Here is a 26912-nt window from a genome sequence, read left to right as displayed (position 1 = left end):
CAGTCACTCCGCATTTGTCAGTGGAAGCTTGCAGGTTGCTATGATGCTAACCAGGCTTCAGCAGAGTTACCAGACTAAGAGGGACTAGGAAGAAAGGACTGGCGAGCTACTTCCCAAAAATCAGCCCATGAAAACTGGATCACAATGGTCCAATCACTTGGGTTGACCTGATGCCCAGCATGTAGCAGCTATCTGAGGGTACCACAGTGGGCAAAATAGGACAGGCTCCTGCTCTTGGGGTAAGACAAGACAGTGAGCGAACATCAGTAAGAAAATAAGGAAATATCAGATAGCAAGACATTTTGTAGAGCAAATCAAAGAATGCTCTGAAGAGATGCCAGACAGCTTCTCCAGGAACAATTACACAGGGCTGAGGACTGGACGCACAAGACTGTTGTGGTTGTTGTGAAGTGCCGTTGAGTCAGTTCTGACCCATAGCGACCCTGTGTAGAGTTTCCAAGGAGCAGCTGGTGAGCTTGAACCACCGACCTTGTGGTTCAAAGCAACTTTGTAGTCCAGCGCATTAACTCCCAATGCCATATCAGGACTTGTTTTCATTTTAATTTATTATAAAGCCAGATAGAAATATGAGTATAATGGCAATGTATTGTAACAGTGAACCTAGCCTGAATTATATTTATGCCAATGCAAGAATAAATTTAATTTCGAATACTTTTATGGAGGAAAATACCACTAAAGTTATAATGCAGCCCTGGAGAACATCTGGGGTCTGCTTTAGACTGCATGTCCAGTGCGGGTTTCTTTGATGACAGGACACTAAGCCTCCAACTCAGATGGAGTCCATGGGTGGTACAAATGGTTCTTGCACTTTGCTGCTTGCTGAGAGGACACAGGGCTGTGTCCACCCTGAGCCACCTCAGAAGAAAGGTCTGGCAACATACTTACAAAAAATCAACCGCTGAGAACCCTGTGGGGGACAGTTCTCCTCTGACACACACAGGGGGTGACCATGAGTGGAATCTACTTATGAAAACCATCCATGAGAACCCTGTGGAGCACAGTTCTCCTCTGACACACACGGGGCCGCCATGCGTTGGAGTTGCATGACAATGCTCATATAGAGTTGAGGGTCGATATGCCAAGAATAACGCCCTGATGTTGGTGAGGGGGCATGTTGTTAAGGTCAAGGGAAACAGCTTGGATTCACACTGCAGCTTCGTCATTTACGAACTGTGCAACTTTGGGCAAGCCACTGATCCCATCTCAGTCACCGTTCCTCATCTCTAAAATGCAGCTGACATTCGGGCTTGGTACAGGGGCTCCCTGCCCTGCTGACCCATTCACCACCTTTGGAGTGGGGACAGAACACCCAGGATACTGCCCTGTCCCTAAGCCCACTTTCCATCCTCAATGGTGGTCAGGCCCAGTCATGCCCGGGCTAGCAGCCACCGGTCACACGCTGTCCTGGGAGCAGAAATTCTGTAAACCCTCACCTTCCATTTACTCCCAGGACATTTATTCCCTGGCTGTTCCTTCAAGGGACGTCTGGGGTACTGTCACCTGTGCCCCGTGCCCCGACTGAAGACTAGTCAGCCCAAGGGGGCTGGTTGGGAAGGGTCTGAGCCTAGGGAGTTGACATTTCTGAATCAGCTTGCCCAGGATTGTTGATGAAATCCAGATGTCAGACAGAAAACAATCGTCACCCCCACCCATCTGGCAGCTTGTGTTTCTTAGAGATTGCAAAAGAAGAAAAATAGATCTGGGAGAGAGTCGAATCCTACAGCAGCTGAAACCTTAGAGGCAGGATGTAAATAGTTCCACAGCCATACAGGGGGAGGAGCAGCAGGAGAGAAGGGAGAAAGAAGGCTAACCCAGGTTCCCTTCTCCAATCTCTGTACCCTGGATCCCAGTCATCCCCTGTCCCTAGGCCGGAGCTACGGGTGCCCAGAGGAGCCCACCATCCTGTGTCTGATTCTGTGTCTGAGGTGTCCAACCCCTATTTCGGCTTTGGCTTCACTGTTGTTATTGCTAAGTACTGTCGAGTTGGTTCCAATGCATAGCCACCCTGTATAGGGTGTCCAAGGAAGAGCTGGTGAGCTGAACCGCTGACCTTGCACTTCAAACCGACCTTGCAGTCCAGCTCATTAATCCACAACGCCACACCAGGACTCCCTGGCTTCACGAGAGGGCTGCATTTCCTCTGGGGCCAGAGTAGCCGGGACCTGGGCAGGGGCAGGTGGAAGGAGAATAAGCGTATACAGGGTTTCCTTCTGCCCAGGAGGAGTGGAAGGTGTGTGTGTAGAGACCAGCGCAGCTTCTCCCATGCCCTCCTGCTCACAGATCAGGGTGCAGGTGAAGAAAGGATTTTCAGACAAACAGCTTTGAAACCTCTGATGAGTCAGATCCATATCAATGTACTTGGAAATGTATTTGGAAAATGAGGTTTCCTCCCAGCACCAAACTCAGGGCTGCCTGCTATTAAAGTTCAACAGAAAGAAGAAAAAAGAGAGGGCAGAGAGCTGCTCTCAGCTGCCACCATGCTGGTCCATGTATTGCAGCCCAGCCCTGTGCTGTCCCCATGACCACAGTGGCCAGGACCCTCGTGATAGCAGCGGTGTGCTCACAGGCTGAGCACTTTGTCAGCACTTTCTTCCTACTCCATGTCAGTCTGGATATGTCATTGAAAACTGTCTACCCTCCTAGTAACACACAAGTGTCTGCTGACAGACCATGAGGTGCTTGGGGTCTCAGGTCTCCTGTGCTTTCTTGAGGAGCCTTGGCTGGGTATGGAGAAAGGACGGGTCCCCAAAACTTTTCCTTACTTAGTTTACTTAGTTTGGCTTGAAGGGTGAGAAGCCTGGGACCGGTCCCAGGGTGGGGGAGCTCAGGGCAGAGGCGGGCTGGCAGTTCTAGTTGGGCTCAGGTTGTTGTTGTTGTTGTTAAGTGCCGTCGAGTCGGTTCCGACCCATAGCGACCCTGTACAGGGTTTCCGAGGGTGTAAATCTTTACGGGAGCAGAAACCCTCATCTTTCTCCCGCGAAGCGACTGGTAGTTTCGAACCGCTGACCTTAAGGTTCGAAGCCCGATTCATAACCACTACGCTACCAGGGCTCAGGTAGAGGGATGTTATTTTTGTTGTTAAATGCTGTTGAGTCGATTCCCACCCATAGCGACCCTGTATAGGGTTTCCATGGAGCAGCTGGTGAGCTTGAACCACTGCCTTGCGGTTCAAACGGCTGTGCAATCTGGCATATTAACCCACAGCGCCACACCCACACCAGGATTCCCCAGGTAGAGCGACCCCCCAAAAGCACTCCCTAGTATAGGAAAGTGAGTGCAGCTGTGGGAAGGGTGGGCCAGGGCCCAGAGCTGTCACTTTGACGTCCTTCCGGCAGCCCTGTGCTGGGCAGGAAAGAGCCCAGGAGGGCTGGTTTCACATCCTCACAAGCCAGTTCTCCTTTCCAGAGGATCCCAAACAGTGATTTGGAGCCCCCATGCTGTCCTTGTGTTGATTCCATTGGCCTCACCTCGAATCTTTGTCCTGAGGGGCAGGGACGTTGTCAGGATGCAGAGCCACGATGGTTCCTGGCCCCTCGAGTCACCTGGAGAGCTCCAACAGAGCAGTGGTTCCCTTGGGATGACTAGCTTCTGGTATCACCTCCTCCTGGCAGCGCTCTCTGATTTCACTTGTCCTGTAACACTGAATGCCTGAAGGGCTCAGTACCCCGTCCACTCCTCACAGATTCATTCTGCCAGCTCCTGTTGAGGCCTGCACCTCTCCACACCTTGTTTCCCTCTGGGAGCAGCTCAGGGAGGAGCTGGCTCTGCAGGTGGGTGTGAAGGTCTGATGGGGTCATCCTTGGCCTCCACGGCCTCAGTGAGGACAGGAGAGTGGCCCTCGGCTCGGACCTCACTCTGCTCTTTCCCAGCTGGGTGACCTGGGTTGCATTGCCAGCTTCTCCAGACACCTATGGAGTGGCTTTGCCCACCCTGCATGGTGTGGTGAGAAATGTGTGGGCAATGCTGCTAAACAGCGCTTGTCTTCCCACAGGCTCTCAGGGCGGCTCCTCTTCTTATTATTCTTACGAATCAGGTTGCTAAGCCTCCCCAGGCCTTGTGTGCCCTCACTGTAAAGTGGGGTCCTCTGGCTGGCCTCTCAGGATGGCGTGAGGCTGTTTGTCTTGCTCCACACACCCAGGCCCCTTAAACTCCTTCTCTGCACCTCTCCCGGCACACATGCATGTGTACACCTGGGGCTTTCCCGCCCCCACATCCTATCCTCCCACCTTTCAGAGCCCAGCTTGACCCTGTTCCCTGCAGGGAGCCTTCTGCAGTCAGTTCAAGCCCACAGGGCTCCCCTTTCTGAAACCCGTTTTTCATGAGCACCACACTACTCCAGGGCCTGGTTCTAGGCCTTGACTGGCAGCTCACCTGCTCTGCCTCCTCATTCACGTCCCAAGTTCCTGGAGGAGAGAAAACGCCCATTGATGTGTGGGCTCCACTGTGCTCTACCTGGTCCTAGAGCATCAACCCAGCCTGCTCTCTCAGGGCTGCTCCCAGCTCCTTGCCCTTGGACTTCTGCTGAACATTCTCACCTCCCAGCCTTCACCTGGGCTGTGCCTTCACTCTCATTGTCTGCGTCTTGTTCTCCAAGCCTAGCCCGAACCTGCCTTCTCCCAGAGAGAGCCCCTGGGCCCTCAAACCCTAGGCTTGCTCCGGCCCATCCCAGCATGGCTATGTCTCCTCGTTCCTGGGCATCCTTCCCGGTCACGGTCTGTGCCTGTGGGACTGGCTTTGGGGTCAGAAAAACTGAGTTCTTGTCTCCTGTCTTGCCCCATCACCCTACCATGTGACGTGGGGTCGACTTGAGTTCAGTGGAGTCCAGAGGAGACCCACAGACTTATGCACTGTGGAAATTATGACCCGGTACTGTTTGCTGGCGCTCACAAAATGTTTGCTAAGACGATTAGAGAGGTGATTGAGGAAGGCATCTGGGTTTCCATCCTGCGGTCCTAGAGGCAGATTCGTAAGGGTCACGGCTTTCTGCCCACCTGCCCCTGACCTTTCTGCCTGCCTTGGGTCTCTCTACACCCTGTGGCTTTATCTGAATTGAGAGGTGGCCCAGCCCGAGGAGGCTAGAACCCAGTTGAAACCACTGGCTTGACCTGGATGTCCCTCACCCTAGACCCCCTCCCTCTGCCAAAGTTTGGCTCCAAGATGAAGGAGAATAGAAAATACTTAAGTGGATGTTTTAGGGTGATCTGAAGTCATAGAGAAGGGGGTGGCTGGCTGAGTGGGAACATGTGAAGGCTGGAGGAGGGGGTGCCCGGCTCCGGAGCTTCCTGCTCCCATAAATGTGTGCACGAGTTCAGTCCCCTTTGCACCCCTAGGGGACACCCCTAGTCTGGGTGTCCTGCCTCCCCAGACAGGGCTAGAGACCCACAGAATACACTTTCTCCCACAGCCTGATTTCTGCCCGGGGCCTACGTACAGCAGGGTCAGTCTCCCCAGCAGAGGGGCAGTAGGAAGGTCTGAACTTAACCAGCTGAGGGACCATGACAGATTACGTCACCACTCTGACTGCTCTGTTAAAAAAATCTAAGGAAGACAGGAAGGGAAGATGAGACCAAGCAAGAAGGGTGAGCAGATGGACTGCAGATGTCCTCCAACGCGACCATTGCTGTGTGGCCACGGCCCCTTCACTGCATTCCCATTAGTCACTCTGAACTGGGGTTTCAGATCACAATGACTTTTCTATAAACTTCATTTTGGGGTTGTTAATTCAGATGGAGTATATTGGGGCGAGCTTTTTTTTTTTTCAGCTCTGCGAGTAATTTTGATGTGAACCACCATTGGTGAGGCTGAATGAATTTGGTTAGTTAATTGGATGAGTCAGAAAACACACTGTCCTGGTTAGAGATGAACTCAAGTCGGTGTGGGAAGGGGCTCTGCAGGACAGTAAAACCCGGATCCTTCTCTTGAGGTCCCAGGAACGCCATGTGCCAAGGTTGGTTTCACGAGACTCAGAAAGGAATCTTCCAGTGTTGTTGCTTGTAGCACTGGGCTGCTCCATCCCAGATGTCTTGCATTGTGTGATCCCAGTGTTTTCCTGCCCTGGGAAAGCAAGTTCCCACATGGGATGACTCTGACACTCCTGGCTGTTGTGAACGTTGTAATAAGAGTCTTTCCATATCTAAACCATGTGATTCCGCACCCTTCTGCGTTGCCTACTTTCTAACTGCTGTTATTACTGTTTTTCGATGTGAAATTTCTTCATGTCTGTGACTGTAACACTTTATTATTCTAAATTCCTGAGACTCCAAAAATCTAAGCTATCATGGTACCACAATTTTTTTTTTTTTAAATTCTAAATTCAGTAACTCTGTAATTCTGTCATTCCATCTGGGCAGCTGGCTGCTGAGGACTGGGGCCTGGGCTTTGTCTCCCCGAGACAAGGTGGTGATTGTGTGAGCTTGGACGCATGCCCCCCGCCTTGGCCTGGTACGCCTCTCTTAGAGAAAGGAGCTGGGGCAGGGAGCAGAGACCCCCACAGAGCGCTCTCTGCTCTGTCTCTTCCTCCAACCCCAGCTTGTAATACAGGCATGGAAGGTGGAGCGTGAGGGACATGTTTGACCATGCCACTAAAGGGCATGGTCAGCAGGTTAAGTTCACAGCAGAATCCTGAAACCATTCAGGGCTTCGCTCCCCTCTCAGCAGAAACATCAATTTCTGCTTGATTTGGCTCAAACAGTAGAGGTCGTTGTAGCCAAAGCACCACCCCTAAACACACATGCACACACAACTACAATGACCAATTCCAGATGGGGAACCTGAGGCCCAGAAGGAGGAGGTGACTTACTGGGCAGAGCTGGTGCCTGAACCTTGGCCTCCTGTTGTTAAGTGCTCTTGACTCATAAGGACCCTGTTTAGGGTTTCCAAGAAGCAGCTGGTGAGTATGAAAGGCCAATCTTACGGTCATCAGTCTAGTTGGTGTCCTACCCACACCACACCAGGACTCCAAACTCCCACTATTAAACAGTGCATTCCTGCCAGTTGGGCATTTTACACAGAACCTGGAGCTCCTCTTGTACTAAAAAGCCCTTCAGGTTCCCCGGAGGTGACAGGTGTAAGGTGACTTACAGTGGCATTCTGGTACATTTCTCCAGGCCCCAGAGGGGCTCTCCTTGTCTCCTGTTCCCTCCCCCTGGCTGTCTTTGTCTGCCACCGGCTTCTGTTTCCCCCAGGACTGGTGCCTGCCATGTGCCAGTGCGCCACTGGCTTGGGGACTGAAGGCCAAAGGTGAGCAGGGAGCTGCAGGCAGAGGGTGGGGCCTAGCACCAACTCCCTGTGACCTTGAGGAAGTTCTCTCTGGGCCTCAGAGTTACCACGAGAAGCTGGCTTCATCTCTGCCAGCTCCTCGTGCTTGTCCAGGGGATGGGGTGGGGGCGCTTGCTTATACTCACGGAGAATGTGAAGGGATAGATTTCAGAGACAGCCTGGGTTTGGGGGAAATTGAAAGAGCCTAAAGACCTTGGATTTGTGAGATTTTAGACGGTTGTTCATGTGGCGGTGATGATGGTTACTATTTACTGAATTCCTACTCTTTCCCAAACACTGTGCCTACAAGAACATTCCATGGTTTTAATCTACCCGATAGCTTTTATTATTCTCATTTCAATGTTGGGAAAACTAAGACTCAGAGAGATTAAGACACTTCCCCAAAATCTTGTTGTTAGTGATGGCAGAGCTGAGATTTGAACCTAGGTCCCCAGGGCTGTACAGCCAGGTCACTCTTCCCTTTGCATTCTATAGAATGAGAGGTGCAAAGCCATTGCCCCAAATAGCCCTTAGCCAGGCCCTGTGGCAAGGGAAATGGAAATTTTCCAGGAGAGATAAGAGAAGTTATATATTTTTTCCTCCTTCAGCATGATTCTACCAATTTTCCATGCAGTTACTTTTATGATTTTTAGAAAACTAGAACCTCCTGTGAGTGGCCATCCTTGGACCTGTGGTACCCACCACACTGGTAGGAGTGCTTTGGGCCGGGGCTGGGGCAGTCCAGCACAATGGCCCTCTGGAGATCTTGTACTTGCTGGCCTATGTCCTCACATGGAGGCTGGCCCTGACCATGCTGCCAAGCCCCAGGGAGACTGGAGGTTTGGGGGAAGCTGGAGTACATGTCAGGAGCTGGGCTTTCCCTCTTCATGCATACAGTGGCCCTAGCAGGTAGCAGGTCGTCCTAAAGCGCACACCATTTTTTGTAGGGCGTGTGTGCAGTGTGTTGTGAATGTGCATGTCTGCAGCTCCACACCACCTTTGTAGGCAGAGCAAGGAGGCTTTGTTCCAGGGCTCCACTAGCCAACATTTATGGGTAGTTCCTTCCACTCCCTAGATTCTGGCCTTCAGGGCTGCTGGGAACGAGGCCAGGTGGGGAGAGGTGGTCATGGACAAGGAAGGCGCCTTCCCAGGGGGCTGGCCTTGGGGCCTGCTCTGGCTCCCGCCCTGGCAGGAACCAGTGGTCACATGGCCAGGGTCGGGTTAACAGCCCTGTCCAGGGGACCCAGTCATCTTGGGTTGAGCTGCCCTCCCAGAGCTGAGACTGCCGCCTCCCAGAACACAGTGGCACCAGGAAGGGCCAGAACTGTCCTGTCCTCTGTGCTAGCCTCAGCTGCTGCCCTGCTGTGATGAGGACAGCTCTAGTCTGGACCCAGGAGTCCAGCTGTTCTCTCCCACCTGGGTGCCTTCTGTCTTTCAACTTAGCGCTCCTTCTATCGTCCCCTTCTGCTTCACTTTGAAGAATCTGTTTGGGGTCTAGGAGACAGTATGTATCAGTGCAGAGAGGTCGGGGCCTTCCTGCTCTGAGCCTGTTTGCTCACCTGCAGGAAAATGTGTGTGTGTGTGAGAGAGAGAGCGCCCACCTCCAATGTGGCTCTGTGATGGACCCTTGCCCCAGCGCACTTTGCGTAGGCTCCGGTGATGGGTTTACCAGCGTCTCCTAGGGCAGATGGTTCTCACAGGTTTTCCACCATCCCCCTCGCCTGCTTCCCAGAGATGACCAGTCCTCCCTCTGTCCATTACTGCCAGCCTCTGGCACTGCCTTGCCAACACCTTCTCCCTATTCCACCCAGCCCTGCCAGGCCACACCAGCAGAGAAGGGAGCGTGGCCTGTCCCCCACCATGCAGAATGCCCAAAGCTGAACACTTGGGAGTCATTCTTGATACCTCACTCGTCCTGCCCTAAGGTACCCCCATGTGTCTCACCCTCTCCACATCACACCACCATTGCCTCTCACTAGGAATGTGGCAGCAACAAATCAGATGGTCTCCTCGGGCCCAGCCTGCCCCCATTCAAGCCCTTCTCCCTGAGCAGCTCCAGAGACCTTGAAATGGCAGGCTGATCTTGCCGCCCCTAATGTCAAACCCTTCCCTGAACTAAATCCATCTTCACACATGGGCCCAGGGTCCTGCCTGCTCTCACCTCTGCTGGTCGATACGCCTTGAGCCCTCCACGTTCTGCCGTTCCAGCCCTTCTCTGTGCAAGCTGCTGCAGCCATGTGGGGCTCACACCTTCCCTCCCAGACATCCTACCATGAGTTGTTTGGGGGCACATCTCCCCATATGTAGATCAGGTGTGTCACTGGGGACACTCCCTCATGAGCAAGAAAGACAAGGTCAGGTAAGAATGGAGTTCATCAGACAGTAAACAGACAAACAAGTTCATGGGAAAGCTTCATTATCTTTTCATTCTTTTTCCCATGAGTCTCTCACACTATGAGCCTCTTTCAGACAAGGTTGTTGGGGATGATCTCTCTCTGAGGAGGTGACTTGATTAGAGACAAATGAAGTAGGAGTGTGAGTGCTGTGATTTTGGGAAAGTGGATTTCTGGCAGAGGGACCAGCAAGAGCAAATGGATGCACTTGGTCTGTATGCCAAAGAGCAAGGGGGTCCAAGTGGTCCTCCTGATGATTCCAGCCTAGAGAGAGCGCTGTTTGGGAGGAGTGTGTCCCAGTACTGCCCAGCCTCCTTCCTTCTCCCATCAGCTGGACAGTGTACTCTGGGGACACAGATGGGTGCTTGTCTTGAGAGCCCCCCTTCCCTCCCCCTGTCCCACTGAGCACTCACTTCAGGGACAGGAAGTGTCGGGCTCTAGCCTCCCAGCTGGGCCAGCCTGTCCAGGGAGGGACAGAGGCCCTATTGAGCCCGATCCCCGGATCAGCGGAGACAATGACCACTCTGACAGCCAGGAAGTCATAAGGCCGCGGCCCTTCCCCCACCCCCCTGCTCCCTAGCCCCTTCTAGCTTTCTCCTTCAGCTACTTATCTCAGGCTAGCAGTGCCCAGGCTGAGAAGAATGCCAGATGCCAGGGAGGTGGTAATGGGCCCACAAACCAGCACCCTAACGGCTCACTACAGAGGTACACCAAATACAGGGGGCTCACCACGAGGATGTCTGCTGAGAGAGCTCCCTGGAGGAGGAGGCGTGGTTCTGAAGGACTTCTGAAGCCAGAGCTAGTTTGTTTTAAAGTCACACCACCATGTGGTACAGGAAGCAAGCAAGTCAGGTCCCGTGTGGAGACATGTCTGCTTCTCAAGCCTGGGGGCCGTCTTCTTGTGGGATGGCCTAGGCCAGAAATGCCGACATTACTAACACCGAGTGTGCCTGGTACAGGAAGCGGAAGGGTCCTTCTCAACTCAGGACTCGGGTAGAGAGGGACTGGAGCTGACACACAAGGGAAAGGGGCACAGAGAGCTTGTGTTTGTGTTTCCTGGATCTACTCCTTACCTCTGTTTGGCAGGTGGGGACACAGAGACTAAGTGTCCAAGGTCACAAACCACAAATTCCTTCATGATTCCTACCACAGCTTTATTTGAAGGAGATACTGACTTCCCCACCCGCCTGCCCTGGCTATAAGCTAAAGTGACTACTCACTACTTATTTTTTGAGTTTATTTCCATTCTTGAGGGTCTGGGCTGCTGGGAGCTCAGCTGGGGGTTGGGGTGGGTAGACAAGTGGTCAGGGACCAGTAAGGAGCCTTCCCAGGGGGCTGGCCTTGGGGCGTGGGCTGGATCCCACCCTGGTGTCACACCTGGGGAAGTGGACATTTCTCTCCTGGACTTAGGAATCATGGCGAGTTCTACCTGGTCCTGGTGCCATTCGAGGTTCGTGCCCACTGTGAGCATTGCCACTGCCCCTTTCTCTCTCCGCTGCTGGTGGTTTGGTCCCTGCTGTTCTAGACCTTGGGTCCAGGCCTCTAGCTGGTCAGATAGATGCTAAGCATCTGATCCACCTGGGATAGTACTAAGTCCCTTGGCCTTAGGAGCTACAGTGATGGGCCAGAAGTCTTGCAGGCAGAGCCTGGAGCTCAGCAGGAATCCCCTGACCTTCCAGGTCTCTGGGCACCCCACCTGGCTGCCAGTCCCACATCTGTCAGGAAAATTCCAGGGGCTAAAACTTCCTGACAGCTGGGCCTTTGGGAGAGACGTGTGCTGGTGCCAAGACAAACAGCAGGGGCGGGAGGGAGATGCCTGAGGCTGAGTTCCTTTGCTCTCCTGAACCCACAGACCAGACCCCTTTCCCTTCATTGTTCCTGTGATGGTTTCCAGATGATGAGCAGTCACAGGTTTGGGACTGGGCCAGCGGGGCCAGCTCTCCCTCAGCTCCTGCCACCACCAAGTTGTGCTTTTAAAGAGAAGATTCTTCCTTCCTGTCCAAGGCTGGTGTCGGTCTTGAGACAAGCAGCTTCTCTGTCTGCAGCTAGAGTAGCTCCTGAGGTGAGGAGCCCGGGGCGCCATTCCTAGTGCCCATCTAACTTCCTGTTTGGCTTGCCATTTGCCTTCTCTGTGCCTCAGTTTCCTGGGCTGTAGAATGGACATGTGGAGAAGACAATATCTGAGGGCACTCCTACTTGAAGAGGCTCTAAAATTACGTCACATCACATAAGGCCGTAGGGCCGTGGCTCTGAAAGGGGGGTCTTTGTACTGCCATCATCAGCACCACCTGGGCAACTTCTTAGAAATGCAGATTCTCAGGCCCAGCCCAGACCTGTTGTTGTTGTTGTCAGGTGCCATCGAGTTGGAACCGACTCATAGCGACCCCATGCACAGCAGAAGGAAACAATGTCCGATCCTGGGCCAACCTCACCACCACTGCCACACTTGACGCCATCAGTGATGCCACCTGGCAGATCTACTGAACAGAAACTCCGCTGTTGAGTTCAGGGTTTGGGCGTCCAAGTGCAAATCCCAGTTCAGCTGCTTCACAGCTGGGAAAAGAGCAGACTGGGCTCCGCTCAGAAGTCGACGGTGCTGATGGAATGAAACAGTCTGGCTCCTCCAGGTCACAGGCACTAAGAGGGCAGCTCCCAGGTGGGGTGTCTGCCTCACCCCTTCATGTCAGCACTTTAAAAGAGCTCACTCAGACCCCGGGGCTAACAGGTATGAGCATAGACCGCAGGAAGCCTATTTAGCCCCCTGTCTCCAGGCAGGTGTGTGGTTAGCCCCAGGCTGCCGGAGGGGCCTGTAGGGTAATGGGTACAGGCTGAACACAGCAGGGTCCCTTCTGGGAGAGCAGTACAGGAAAGCCTTCAGGAGGAAGTGGGGCTTCGACTGTATCTAGTTGAGACTCCAGGGCATTGCAGGCAGTGGGCTGTGTGTGCAGAGGTGGGTGTGAGAATAAGTACTGCCCACAGACCTTCCCCACTCCTATAATGGGAGCACTTTTCTCCTCCCTTCGCAGGGGCCCAGCACAGCTGTTATGTTGGACTGCCCACAGACAAGGGAAGGGCTGGCTCTTGCCGGCTGCACAAGTCAGTGTGAAGCCAGGCCTTGTGGGAACAACTGGGTTTGGATCTCAGCTCTGCTATGGGACCTCCAGCAAGTCTCGTAGTCTCTCTGTACCTCAGATCTCTCCTCTGTAAGGGGTATGGTGAGGATAAAGGGAATGATGGAGGTTACCTGACACATAGCAGGAGCTGAGGGTTTCTACAACTGGAGACAACCAGGGTCCTTGCCCTTGGAGACAGGAGGGGAGGTTGGGTTTTGCTATGAGTTTTCTAGGCCCTGGGTGAAGGGTCAGGGTCAGCTGTAGCTGGGGATGTGAGGCTGGGAAATGTCGGCTTTGCTCCTTCCCTGGCGACCCCCTGGAAGAAGTCACATAGAGGTAGCTCTTCCTGTACAGGTCCCTGCCCTGAAGGCTGTGTAATGGCACCCGGTGGTCGCGCACGCGCACACACACACACGTTCCAACACCACCTGAAACCAGAAACCACATGAAGAGCGGGTCGGTGCCTGGGCCGGCCTGTGAGCCTGCTTATCACTTTGACTTTGAAACTAAGCCTTGCCCTCAGGACCGCAGATACCTTACCCAACAATGAGAGAACTAGACAGCAGTCAGAGGCTGGAGCTCCGGGTCTGCCACTTACAGGCTTTGTGACCTTGGCCAGGTGACTGAACCTCTCTGGGCCTCTGATTCCTCATCTGGAAACAGGGTCTTGCTGAGCCAGTGTGGCACTGGGGGCATTCCACACCCAAATGTGGGAGGGTTGCTTCTCCTTCTACCCGTCAGTGGCTCAATGAGGAAATGGAGGCCCTGCGAGAGGAGACAGTTTTCTTGGGTCCAGAGTCCAGACTGGAAATCAGGCCTGTGTGGTCCTCTCACCAGGCCGCTCTGGGAGCCTCAACTTCTCCTGCCAGACTGCCCCTAAACTGCTGACTTCAGCATTTCACGTCCAGGACAGATCTGATTTCATTTCTCACACGCTACCAGCCCCCACACCCTTCCCCCACCACTGTTGGGATCACCTTCCCCTCCTCCCATCCCAGCCTGGGCCCTCCCTCCAGGCCTGCTCAGACTCAGGCCATCCCCTGCTGAGTCCACTGCCCATGGGCTCGCCACACCACATCAGGGTCGGCCTTAGACACCTCCAGAGTGGTCGCTGCTGCCTGGGTGGGGGGTGGGTGACCTGGCCCGTCCCTGAGTGTACTCTGCACCTCACCCATTCCCAGGCACCAAGGGCTGCAGTGGGAGGTGTGGCAACCCGGGGTAGCTGCAGCACACTGGGAAGCTACTGAGAAAGAAGGCTGCAGTTTGCAAACTTTCTTCAAATTCACGAAGAAATCTCCAAGGAAGGGTGCTGGAGCCAAGCTGGTGGTGTAGACCAGGGAGTCCCCTGGGAGTCTGGGGAGCTCAGGCCTTCTCCAAAGGCAGCAACGGAAGGAGAGCTCACACCTTGGGCTGGAGCCTGGGGTGCAGACAGCGGAGGGATGATCCAAGGAGGCCAAGTAACCCTGTCTGGCATGGGGCAGGTATGGGAGACCAGAGGGACGCCCTTGAACTTGTCTTTGAAAGGTAAATAGGCACCTATGGGATAGAGAGTGTTAAGGGCTGTCTTGGTTCGTCAGTGCTACCATAACAGAAACATCCCAAGGGGATGGCTTTAACAAACAGAAATGTCTTTTCTCACAGTTAAGGAGACTACAAGTCCACATTCAGAGTGCCGGTTCTAGGGGAAACCTTTCTCTGTTGACTCTCAGGGAAGGTCCTTGTCCTCTTTCAACATCTGTGGGCCCTACAGTCCTTAGAGACCTCCATGTGTTTTGTCATAGTCTTCCCTGGGTCTACGAGTTTCACAGCACAGGGTTTCCAGGTCCAAAGGCTATGCTCCACTCCGGGCCCTCCTGGTGGTACTGAGGTCCCTGCCTCTGGGCTCACATCTCTCTCCGTTTATCTCTTGTCAGTCAGACGTGATCCAGGCCCAATCCCAGGAAACTCCTTCACGCTGGATCGGGGCTGTGACCTGAGTTAGGAGGCTGCATCTCACTCTAGTCCCCTGACCACACCAGAGCACGTGAGGGGGCTGATTACATCATTGCATCATTTCCAAACCACTGAGGATCATGGTCTTAGCCAGGTTGACACATGTTGTTTGAGGTGCACAGTGCATCCATAATGAGGGCACAGGGAACAGCAAGAGCCAGGGCAGGCGTGGGGATCGGGAGAATGACTCATCACTGACAGGAAGTGATTTTATTCTTCCACAGTGGGGAGGGGATTGAGTGTAAATTTTGCAGGTGGCGGTAATAGCAACTCAAGTTAAAAAGTCAGCTGGACCCCAAGACTGTGGCCCTTGGTCATCATTCAGGTCTGAAACTGACGTCACATCCGTGGCTCAATTTTCAACCAAGCAGGAGATCCAGCATATTGTAAGGACAAAAAGACTAGTGAGGTACACACGCCATAGAAGGATCAACCATTCAAGATCAAAAGGGCACATTTACCCTAAGGCCGAAATTCAGAAAGGTGGGGAAAGAAGGAGGAAGTGGGATAATGATGCTACATTGAGACACTGTACTCACTGAGATGAAACAAAGTGTATGATGTGTTGTATGTAAACTGATGATCTACTCTGGAAACCTTCACTCACTTCACAATGAAAAGTTGAATTTGCAAAAATTTTAAACGTCAGTGTGGGCCCTCGCCCAAAGGCCTTACCTGTTGTTGTTTTTTTTTCCTCAAACCTGCCGATGGTGAACCTCTGGCTGAATGTAGCAGGATAAAGGGGCACATTTGAAGTAAAAGTCTATTGAACAAAGGGTGGTCCAAACAGAACCCTGGAAACCCACTTAGGGACAGATGGTTTTCTAGCTCAGAGTAATAACCAGTTACCAGCAAGCCTAGGACTGAGGCAAATCTTACCTCCAGCCCCGACGAGGCTCACAGGAAGAGAAAAAAACCCATGTTTTGCAAACCCTGTGATTCAGCTGTCTGCCGGCCCCTTGGACTGGCCCTGATCTGTGTGGTTTGCTAGTGGAGGAAAGTCAGAAGCCGGAAACAGATAGCTCAGGGAGTGGTTGTGACGAAAAGTCTTTACTTTCCAAAAAGTTTTGCCCAAGGTTACTTCTGATCACCTGGCCTTGGGGTGTGTGTAGAAGTGGGGTGTGCCGGGAGGGGTTTCTAGGCTTCTTGGGATGGGCCTCCTGGAGTGTGGACACAGTGACGGGATGTAGGGTGCTGGAGAGGACAACTTGTCTCAGCCTGGTGTCTCCATGTGTCTTAGTGTTCTTGTTCCCTTTTGATTTATTCTGCCCACCATCTCTCAAGGAGCTCTGGTAGCATAGTGGTTACAAATCAGGCTGTGAACCTCAAGGTCAGCAGTTCGAAACTACCAGCTGTTCCACGGGAGAAAGATGAGGCTTTCTGCTCCCGTAAAGAATTACAGCCTCGGAAACCCTGTACAGGGTCGCTATGAGTCGGAACCGACTCCACGGCACATAACAACAACAACAACAACAACCCACCATCCCTCACCTTTGGATTCCTACTGTGGCACTGTAGGATAAGCACTGGAGTGCTAACCGCAAGGTGGGTGGTTCAAACCTACCAGTTGCAAAGTGTTGCAAAGAGTCGCAGCTGACTCGATGGTACTTAACAACAGCAATCTGTCACCTATCCTTGTCTCTCCAGCTGGTCTGTCTGCCTCCCTGTCCTTAGAGTCTAGTTCATCCTCTTCGCCCCAGCTAACTCATCGCCCCTCTTCTTTGTCTGGTATTTGTCTCTCTTCCATCTCCTCTCTCGGGCCTCCTGCCTTATCTAGACGTCTCTCCTGGTTTTCTCCTCCTCTCTGCCTCTCAGCCCCTTCCCTCCTTACTGCACCCCCCTGAAGCCCCCCCCCCCCCCCGCAGGGTTTTCCTGCCACTGTGAAAGCTTCCATTGTCCCCTGCACTTTGACAAGCCCTAGTGTTGTGGAATCAGGATGGCATTTTTGCTGTGGCTTTGGGCAGAGAATGGGGGTGGGAGAGTTGGGGGTTGGGGGGACAGGGGATGGGGAGGCTGGGCCCATGCTGTTCTCAGACAAGGAGGCCCTTGAGGCTCTGGAGGAAGTTCAGGGTGGCTTCTTACGTGTCCTTCCTCCCAACATCCTGCCGGCCGTACAGTCCAGCCCACCTGTCCCTCTGACCATCCGCTTTTTCTGGGACTCCGCTGGCCTGCAGCTGCCTGGACCAGACTACAGAAGCCTCCCGAGGACATGTGTGTGTGGACAAATGAATGAGGGTGGCGTCTAAGGGTTTCCAAAGCAGTCCCTGCGTGGTGCAAACCAGTTAACACATGCAGCTGCTAACCGGGAGGTTGGACCGACAGTTGGAAGAAAGGCTTGGCAATCTACTTCTGAAAAGTGGACTAGTGACAACCTGGGGAGCACAGCTCTATTCTGTAAGTCAGAGGTGGCTCCATGACAACTGGTTTGGCTTTGTTGTTGTTATTAAAGCAGCACCTCAAACCGTAGATGGGAAAGAAAAGTATCATTAGGCTCTGGACAAACTGACGTTCAAATCTTGGCTCCAGTATTTACAGTGATATGACGGGACAATTCACTTCTTCTGTCGTGAGTCTCAGTTTTCTCATCTGTGAAGAGGGTTCAAGGTGCTGACCTGTTGGGGCTGTTGGAGTAATCAGAGATCATTCCACATCTTGCATTGACTCAGGGCCTGCCACCCATAAGGTCTAAGTAGAGGGTTCCTAACTGTGGGTTTCTGCAGTGTGGGTCTAACCCTGACTTGAATCTGGGAGTATGGGATCACGGTGGTAATATGGTCACAGGTCTGCCCTCTCTAGGAGGTTCTAGAACGTAAACTCCATGAAGGAAGGGCATTCTTCACCTATGTGTGTTTGTTGGTTAGTGCTGTTGAGTTGTTTCCAATTCATAGGGACCCTGTATAGGGTTTCAGAGGAGCAACTGGTATATTTGAACTGCCGACTTTGAAGTTTAAACTGACATTGTAGTCAAATGCTTATCCTACAGCGCCACACTAGGAGAAGAGGGTGCTCAGAAATGTTAGTTAAATGAGTGGATCATTAAGGGGATGGTCAAGGATCATAGGTCAAGGGTGGGGTTGTTCTCTAAGGTTCTCAAAACCAATTCCTGGAGAGACCGTCTGTGGGGAGGTAGAAAATGAGGCTTGAGCGTCATCAGGACCCTGTGCAAGTTGCTTGGCCTTTCTGCATCTCAGCTTCCTCTCCTGTCAAATGGCGGGGCTGTGCTGTGGCACATTAGGAAAGGCCTGGCGCATAGTAGGTATTCACTGAATGCTTTTGTCCCAGCTTCGCCTCAGCAGCACCTCACAGATGAAGAAAGCGGCTCTGAGTTCATCAGGGCCTGGCTTGAAGGAGAGAGCCAGGACCCAAACCCCAGTTTCTGATCCCAGCCCCTATCTACTCCCCACTGCCCCAGGCTCAATGAGAGATGGCAGAACAAGAAAGGAGGCACAAGAGGGTCTAAGGAAGAGGGTTCAAGAGACAGGGCTTCTGGGAGCAAGGCATTACCTTCTCTTGGGAGGCCACCAACTCCCAGAGAGGATCCCCGAACCCTCAGGCTGCCCTCACAGGATCAGCAAGGCCATAAGACTGTAGGTCCGTCCCCTTGCCCCTTCCAAGACCAGACGCACTGGTGACCAGTCACCCCTCCCCTCCGCGTTCTCCCATCTCAAATTATGGTGACTCAGGATTTGTCTTCTCTGGGAAGGTAAATCGAGGCCGGGGCAGCTCAGGAGCCAGGCCACAGGAGGCTTATCTGTCTTTTCTTTCCTCCCTGTCCTGCCGCAGGATTACGCTGGGGGGTGGGGTAGAGGGAGAGGGAGTGGCTGTAAGGCTGCCCGTGCACACTGAGTTATGGGCCTCAGGGAGGAAGTGACCCCAACTAGTGGTGGGTCATTCTAGAGATGGAGAAACCAGCCCAGAGAGGAAGGAGGAAGGTTTGCCCCAGCAGAACAGGACCAGTGATTTGAGCAACATCTCTTTTATGTTTCCCACCTGCCCTGCTCTAACGGGTTTCCTCCTCCTGGTGCCATCTTTGCACTGTGTAGTTGTTAAGTGCCATCAAGTTGGTTCGGACTCACAGCGACCCTGTGTGGGGTTTCCGAGGAACAGCTGAGTTTAAATCGCCGACCTTGCAGTTCAAGCAGTTGTAAGTGTGGATCACGAAGACAGAAGGCCTGGGTTTGAATTCCAGCTCTACAACTTCCAGGCTGTGTAGTGTTGGGCCAACTTTGCCTCAGTCTTTTCATCTGAAACATGGGACCAACCATACTTAGCAGCTTTTACTCACTAATGAATGCAGCTTTTGCGCTCAGAACTTGGCACGGCCTGGCTCTCCCGAGCAGGTGGAGGTAGCATGGCTGGATCTGGGGGTGAGAATCACAACTGGAACACACATTCAGACAGGAGAGGGTGTGCACCCTAGGACAGAAGCTGGCATGAAGTCAAGATATACAGCGGATACCACAGAGCTTCAGCCCTCTCCACGGCCCCTCCCCAGGCCCAGAGTCCTGGGATGAGCTGGCCGGGGCTATGAAAGGCCTGAAACAGGGATTCCCAGTTGGAAAGTGGGCTAAGAGTAGAGACCTTGGATAGGCACATGGTTACCGGCTGAATGACTGGAGATTTAGGTACACCCTAACACACCTCAGAAGGAATCTTGGCAATCTGCTTTCCAAAAACAGCCATTAAAAACCCTACAGAGGGAAACTTTCCAGAATGCTTCATGAGAGGCAGAGGAGCGGTGGCTGCCCGAACCGCACAAGCGATGTGTTTCTTCCCTCTCCCCAATACCAGCCTTGACCCACTCAACAGCTATAGAAAACAGTGATGTTCTGGGGGTCAAACCCAGTGTCACCCAGGAAGAGTTGACAAAAGCTTACTGGAAACTGGCTTTGAAGACCACCGTGGTAAGAATCCTAATGAAGGCGAGAAGTTTAAACAGATTTCTCAAGCTTATGAAGAGCTCTCAGATGCACAGAACAGAGAATTCTATAACAAAGGAGAAAAGCAAGCCATCCAAGAGGGAGGAGCAGGTGGTGGTTTGGGCTCCCCCAGGGATATCTGTGGTGGGTATTTTGGAGGTGGTGTAAGGATGCAGAGAGGAAGGAAAGGGGAAAAGCATTGTGCAGTAACTCTCAGTAACATTAGAAGATTTATAGTGCAACAAGAAAACTGGCTTTGCAAAAGAATGTGATTTGTGACAAATGTTGAAGGCTGAGGTGGTAAGAAAGGAGTGGTGATTGCCGAGGGGGTGGTGGTTATGTGCCGTGGGGTTGGTTCCGACTTATAGCAACTGTACATAGGGTTTCCAAGGCTGTAAATCTTTACAGGAGCAGGAAGCCTCATCTTTCTCCCGCTGAACGGCTGGTAGTGTCAAACTGCTGACCGTGAGGTTAGCAGCCTGACTCATAACCACTCCGTTATCAGAGCTCCTTAATTGCAAATCCGAATTCATCAGGTAGGGCCTGGAGTGGTTCAGGATGTTCAGGACCATGGGGAACCCATCCGCCCTAAAGATAGATGTAAAAGTTGCAAGGGAAGGAAGATCGTTTGAGAGAAGATTCTAGATGTTTATATTGACAACAGCATGAAAGATGACCAGAAGGAGACCAAGAGGCAGAACTGGAGCCGGGGCCAGTGAATAACACTCACTGCTGGCATTTTATATGTATTAGTGACTAAATGAAGGACTGTAATCATAGTATTTGCTCTTGTTATTGTTGTTGTTTTAAAGTTAAATGAAGAATAAACCCAAATATTGAAAAAACAAAAATCTATGTATCAGAGTTGTACACTGACACACACGTTGGGTCACCGTGAGTCAGTATCAACTCACGGCAACTGGCCCAAAAGAGAGCTCTGGTAGTGTAGTGGTTACAAATAGGGCTGCGAACCTCAAGGTCAGCAGTTTGAAACTACCAGCTGTTCTGTGGGAGAAAGATGAGGTGTTCTGCTCCCATAAAGATTTATAGCCTTGGAAACCCTGTACAGTGTCGCTATGATTCAGAACCGACTCCACGGCACATAATCGCCAAGCTTCACCTTAAAGGATAAGGCGCTATGTCTTGTAACAAACAGTATATGGATACATCTGACTTTATAGACAACTGAGGGAGCAGTTGGAAGTCTAGTTCTCTGGATACACAGTTGGCCTAACAGAACCAGCAGCCAGAAGCCAGTCAGAGCCAGTGTGAACACCTGCAGCCCCGCCATTTCTGTGGGATTTCCATGTCTTTTGGAAAGTGCAGGGCACTCCCTAGTGGGCAGAACAGGGCTGCCTGCAAGCCAGGAGTCTGCTGAGGAACCAACATCAAAGTCAGTCTTGCTCCTTGAAAATATGCTCCTTAGAACCAAGCACGAAGAAACTGGAACAAAGCCACCAATGACACTGCCCCTTGATCTCCCTCTGGCTCTTTTCTGGTGCATTTTTCCTATTTACAGTTAGGAACAGTGACTATTTAATTACTTCTGCTTTCTTTATAAACATTTTTCCAAACCCTTAAAGAGTTGTCATAAATACCTTCTGGCTTTGTTATCATTCATCTGATGCCTGTAACATAATTTAGGGAACCGGGCCATCACTGTTAAATGTTTAGATCCTTGCCTTGTTTTTACACTGTCGTAAATAACACTACGATGAACATCTCTGATAATTTCCTCAGGACAGTTAACCCCAAACAAATTTCTTGGAGGGAAGGAATGCGCATGTTTAAACATTTTCAGAACTGTTGCCAAATTGAGTCCTAATACAGCAATGCAGAATAATGTATTGGACCACAAGGTCGGCAGTTCAAACCCACCAGCCACTCCTCAGAAACCTTATATAGATAGGGTTGCTATGAGTCAAGAATCAGCTTGACGGCACTTAACAACAACAATTGCCAAGTTGGCTAAGCACTGGACTCGATTCCTATGCAGTAACTCGGCAATGTTGTCATTGTTAAGTACTGTCAAATCAGTTCCCATTCATAGTGACCCTGTGTAGGGTTTATGAGGAGCGACTGGTGGGCTTGACTCACAGTTCAGTGCTAACACTACAGTACCACAGAGTAGAGTAGGAAAATGTACCTATTCTGCTCCACCCCAGCAGTGTCAGAATGCTCTCTCTCCACACTTGACTGGGGGCCTTCACCAGCTTCAATGATTGGTGGAAAGACTAAAGAGTTGGTAGGGCCCCCAGAGTCCAACGGCCTAACTAGGTAAGAGTCCCCTCTGCCACTTCCCTTAGCCTCTGCTTATGCCCACCCCCCACCCCCCAGCTAATCTCCAAGGATCTCATTGATCTGATAGAAGAAAACACGGCACTGTTCTGAACACGTGCCCAGATAACATCAACATCTCTTCCCAGGCAGCCCTCTTGCCTTGTGCTCCTTGCCATCTCTTCTCCTGCCCCAGACTCCTGCTTTCCAGGGTGACCTCTGTGGCGATCCCACCCCTGGTCTGGAAGTTGGGGGACACTGCTATCACTCCCCCACACACACCCCACCTCCCTGGCCTCAAAGAACCTGCCTCTGCTGTGAGGGGTGGTCTCTGAGCACCAGTGAGTCTCTAGGTTCTTGGCAAACATGATTCCCCAGAGGGGCACGTGGCAGGGGCCCGGTCAGGAGGGCCTGGTCAGGCCTGGCATCCTTCCCAGCCTGTCGAGTGGACGGCCCCTTCTGAGCCCTCGAAATCACCGCCTGTTTCGTGATGAAGTTTATGAGAAGAGGCTGGGTGTTTCTGGGTGGAGGCAGGGGTTGCACGTGAGGGGTCGAGAAGCTTTTGTTCTGTCAAAAATTCCTACTCCCTTCAGCCCTGCCCTCGTATGTAAGCATAAACAATGTCAGGACAGACCTCTTCCAGGAAGTGCCTCCCCACTGCCGAGAGCTGCCTCCGCCTGCTGGCCTACCCTCTTGCCCATCCACTGCCTCTTCACCCGGCCCTGCAGACCACCCTCCCCAGTGACCTCCGGAAGCAAAGCCAAGGCCTAACGCTGGGCTGGGCAGAGATCTAGGACTGAGAGATCTCTCCTTAGCCTTGTGGTGGGGAGATGAGGGGTGGCAGATGGTGGACCAAGTGTGGATTTGTGGGAAAGCCTACCTTCTGCCCACCGGACATTCTGGCTAATCCTGCCCCTTCCCTGGCCTCAGTTTCACTCTCTGTTAAATGGGGATGAGTTGAATGGGGAGCTGACAGGTTGACACAAAGCAGACCTTAACAAATATCCACTGTCTGCCCTCTGTCCGCGCGGTCTCCAGAGCTGCTACATCTATCCACTATCTTTCTTGCTCCCTCCCCAAGAACTACAGAAGGTGAATCACGTCAGGATGAGGGGATTCTAAAAGTTTGTGGAAAATGGAATTTTTCCTGGAACTTTTTGAAGCCCTGTCATGTTGGTGTAATTCTTTTGCTGACCGTCCTTTGCCCAGGGACAAAGAGTCAGCTCTCCTTCCCCCCTCCTCCCCCCCCCCCCCCAACCTTTCTCCTATGACTGACCCCTGTTGGTCTCAGCATCCCTAGAATACATCTGTGCTCTCTCCCCACACACTGAGCGAAGACCTTTAGCATTACTAGGCTTTGAGCCCTCTGACACCCTGAGAGGCAGCCCTTTAGCATCATCCCAGTCTCCAGAGGAGAAAACTGAGGCACACTGAGATTGGGTAATTTGCTGAAGGTCCGTAAATAGACAAAGGCAGAGCCAGAAACCAGTAGGCAGTGTCGGGCCCAGAGTCCCCAGCCATGGGCGTCAGAGCTGGGCCCTCCCAGCTGCCTGGCCTGTCAGGGGTGTTGGAATGTTATACTGAGCACATCCGCTCCTGCTCTGCGGGAGCCTGGAGGCCCCATTCTGGCCCTGCCCAGGGCTTACCCGCTCTGGAGAGGGCTCCCGGATGGCTGGTTTTCTAAATGCGTGGCCTTGCTTGCCAGCTCAATCCCTTTCCCTTTTCTTGCATCTTTCTTGTCTCTCCCTTGACCCAGACTCTTGGTATCTCCCTTATGTGTGTGTAAGTCTGTTCTGTTCGTGTCTGAAGCAGACACTGACTTTTTGAGCCTATATCCAGCCAGTCCGCAGCCCCACCCTCAGCTCCACTGAGTGCTCCAGGATGTCCTGACCCTTGCCCTCTGCAGCAGCTGTGTGAGGCCCCAACCTGGACCTGCGAACTCTCAGGGACAGCAGAGCCAGATCCCGGGAGTGCACTTGCCAAGGCATGGCCCAAAATGTACCTCTTCGGTCACAATGTCTCAAGTCCCAGCACTGTGAGACATCCCATGCCTCTGTGTTTGTCCCCCTTTAAAATATAGGTGCCTCTAGCATAGTGATTACGAATCGGGCTGTGAACCACAAGGTCTGCAGTTCAAAACTACCAGCTGCTCCGCGGGAGAGAGATGAGGCTTTCTGCTCCTGTAAAGATTTACAGCCTCGGAAACCCTGTTCAGGGTCGCTATAGGTTAGAACCTACTCGATGGCACTTAACAACAACAAGAAGGGAATAGGACTCCTGGTGTGGCGCTGTTCAATCCCCACTGGACTTTGAACCACGAGTTTGGCAGTTCAAACCTACCAGCTGCTCCTCAGAAACTTTAAACAGGGTCACTATGAGTTGGAACCGACTCAATAGCACTTAGCCACAAAAAGAAGGGGACAGTTTCCTGATGTGGTGCTAAAGAATAAGCATTGGATTACTAACCACACCTACCAGCTTCTCCTTGGAAACTCTATAAGTCAGAACTGACTTGATAGCACTTAACAACGACAGCAAGGAGACACGGGAAATGAGTCCATCTAGTTCTTTATTCTGGAGCCCTGGTGGATAACCTCTGGGTTGCTAACCACAAGGTCAGCAGTTCAAAGCCAACCTCTCCTTGGAAACCGTATATTATGAGTCGGAACCAACTTGATGGCACTTAACAGCAAGTACTTTATCCTAGTGACTTTATTGTAGAAGGGAAGCCTAGGAGGATTTGTGGAGCTCGTGCTGACAGAGGGCAGAGAACAGATATTTATTAAGCTCTGCTTTGTACTCAGGCCTCCACGGTCTGTCAACTTTTCATTCATGTCTGTGGTGCTAGGCCTATTCTCACCCTGTTTAACAAAGAGTGAAACTGAGGCCCAGGGAAGGGGCAGGATTAGCCAGAGTGTCTGGTGTGTCAAGGGCAGAAGGTAGGCTTTCCCACAAATCCCCACTAGAAATTATGGCACTGGGCACCAGGTGGAGAAGAAAGTAGCCACAGACGGTTGCTACATGCCCACAGAAATGACACCAGCAGAGCTCAGGGTCCTCCATGGCATGTGCTGACCCCCAAATGCAGAGTGACTACATGCTGACTACACCCCTTCACGTAACTGGCCTCTCCCATGGGTCTGACCACTGCTCAGAGCCTGCCTCCCAGCTCAGACCCAACCTTTCCCCAGGATCTCGGGGCCACCAGGAAGGCCAGTAAGGATCCAAGAGACATTAGACAATAGGCCCAAAATAGTAGGGAGGGGCCGCTGTCACATTCTAAGTTAGATTTTCACATTCAGCGTGTTTGTCATTCTTTTGTGCATTGGTTGAAATTCACGTAGGCTGTCCCCAAGTGATAGTAATGATTACTGAAGATAAATTATTCTTTTTATGCCCTTATTGATCTCTAGTGATGTGTTTGAAATGTATTATCTCTTTTTATATTCAAAACCATCGTATCTGGTAGCGTAGTGGTTACGAACCGGGCTGCAAACCTCAAGGTCAGCAGTTCGAAACTACCAGCTGTTCCACGGGAGAAAGATGAGGCTTTCTGCTCCTGTAAAGATTTACAGCCTTGGAGACCCTGTATAGGGTTGCTATGAGTCAGAACTGACTCCACGGCACACAGCCACCATGGAAGTTACTGTCTTTAGTTCATTGAAGTAACTTGCTCAAGATCACACTACTTCATACATGAGCATCGGCCCAGGGAACTACGAGTACAGAAACACAGCATTTCATGTCCCCGTGCTTCTTAAACTCAGTAACATAAATGCCTTGTGTAATCAGACTCTGCATGTCTACATTCGCTGATAAACTCTCAGGTGCTGCTGCTGCTGGTCTGGGGAGCACACTTTGAGGAGTTGCAGTGTAGACACTGTATCTCAGCCTGTCTCAAACTCGCAGCCTGCAGGAGCCACAAGGAGCCGCTAGATGGAAGCTAAGGGGTCCTGGGGTCTGCAGGTCAGTCTGATGGAGTGACAACTCCCCAGTCTCAGCTGGATTCTGGCCCAAATTTATATGGGAAATCTTCTATTTTCAAATGTGTTAGGGCAACGAATGCAACTTTGGAAACATTATGCAAGTTACCCACCATCCTTCGGTCTGCTTGATATGCTGGGTGGCTTGCATTTTGCTGTGATGCTTGACGTTATAGCATTGGTAGTTCAAATAACAAGAAGGTCGCCCATGGTGGATAGGTTTGATTGGTGCTTCCAGATGAAGACAGACTAGGTAGGAAGGTTGCCCATGGTAGATAGGTTTGATTGGTGCTTCCAGATGAAGACAGACTAGGTAGGAAGGTCGCCCATGGTTGTTGTTGTTGTTGTTAGGTGCCATCATGTCAGCACCGACGCATAGCGACTCTATGCACCACAGAACAAAGCACTGCCCGGTCCTGGGCCAACCTCATAATCATTGCTAAACCTGAGCCCATTGCTGCTGCTGTCACTGTGCTACTCCATCTTGGTGGGGGTCTTCCTCTTTTGCTCCGACCCTCCTCTTTACCAAACGTATATCCTTCTCCAGTGACTGATCCCTCCTGACAGTATGTCCTAAGTATGAGAGACGAAGACCTTTTTAAAGTGTTGAAGAGCAAAGATGTCAGCTTGAGGACTAAGGTGCACCTGACCCAAGCCCTGGTTTTGTTTTTGTTTTTGTTTTTTAGTTTTTATTGTGAATTATGTGTTAGTTTACGTGGGTGAACATTATATTTACATTCATCCTATGGTACTTGGTTTCATTGCAATGATCACAATCCCCTGCATGCATCATCAAACATCCAAAGGGTACACTCCACACTCCTGACCCCCCCACTCCACCCCCGGGCCACCAGCACACAGCCCCTCTCCCTCCCTGAGTCCAGAATCCCCAGCTGCTCCTTCTGTCCACATCATTGCCTCTGCCTCCATCCCTAGTGTCACTGCCTCCCTGGACAG

At 52.0% G+C, this 26912-nt stretch overlaps 1 protein-coding gene and 1 pseudogene across 1 annotated transcript in view; both read left to right on the top strand.

The window, feature by feature from the left end:
- Nucleotides 1–26912, top strand: part of ZCCHC24 (zinc finger, CCHC domain containing 24) — a 79868-nt gene that overhangs the window by 37368 nt on the left and 15588 nt on the right. The gene's annotated exons all lie outside the window — the stretch shown is intronic.
- LOC102823410 lies at nt 16798–20414 on the top strand (annotated as a pseudogene).

Source organism: Chrysochloris asiatica, unplaced genomic scaffold (genome assembly GCF_000296735.1).
Source record: "Chrysochloris asiatica unplaced genomic scaffold, ChrAsi1.0 scaffold00020, whole genome shotgun sequence".
NCBI lineage: Eukaryota > Metazoa > Chordata > Mammalia > Afrosoricida > Chrysochloridae > Chrysochloris > Chrysochloris asiatica.
This window is presented reverse-complemented; position numbering and strand designations above follow the sequence as displayed.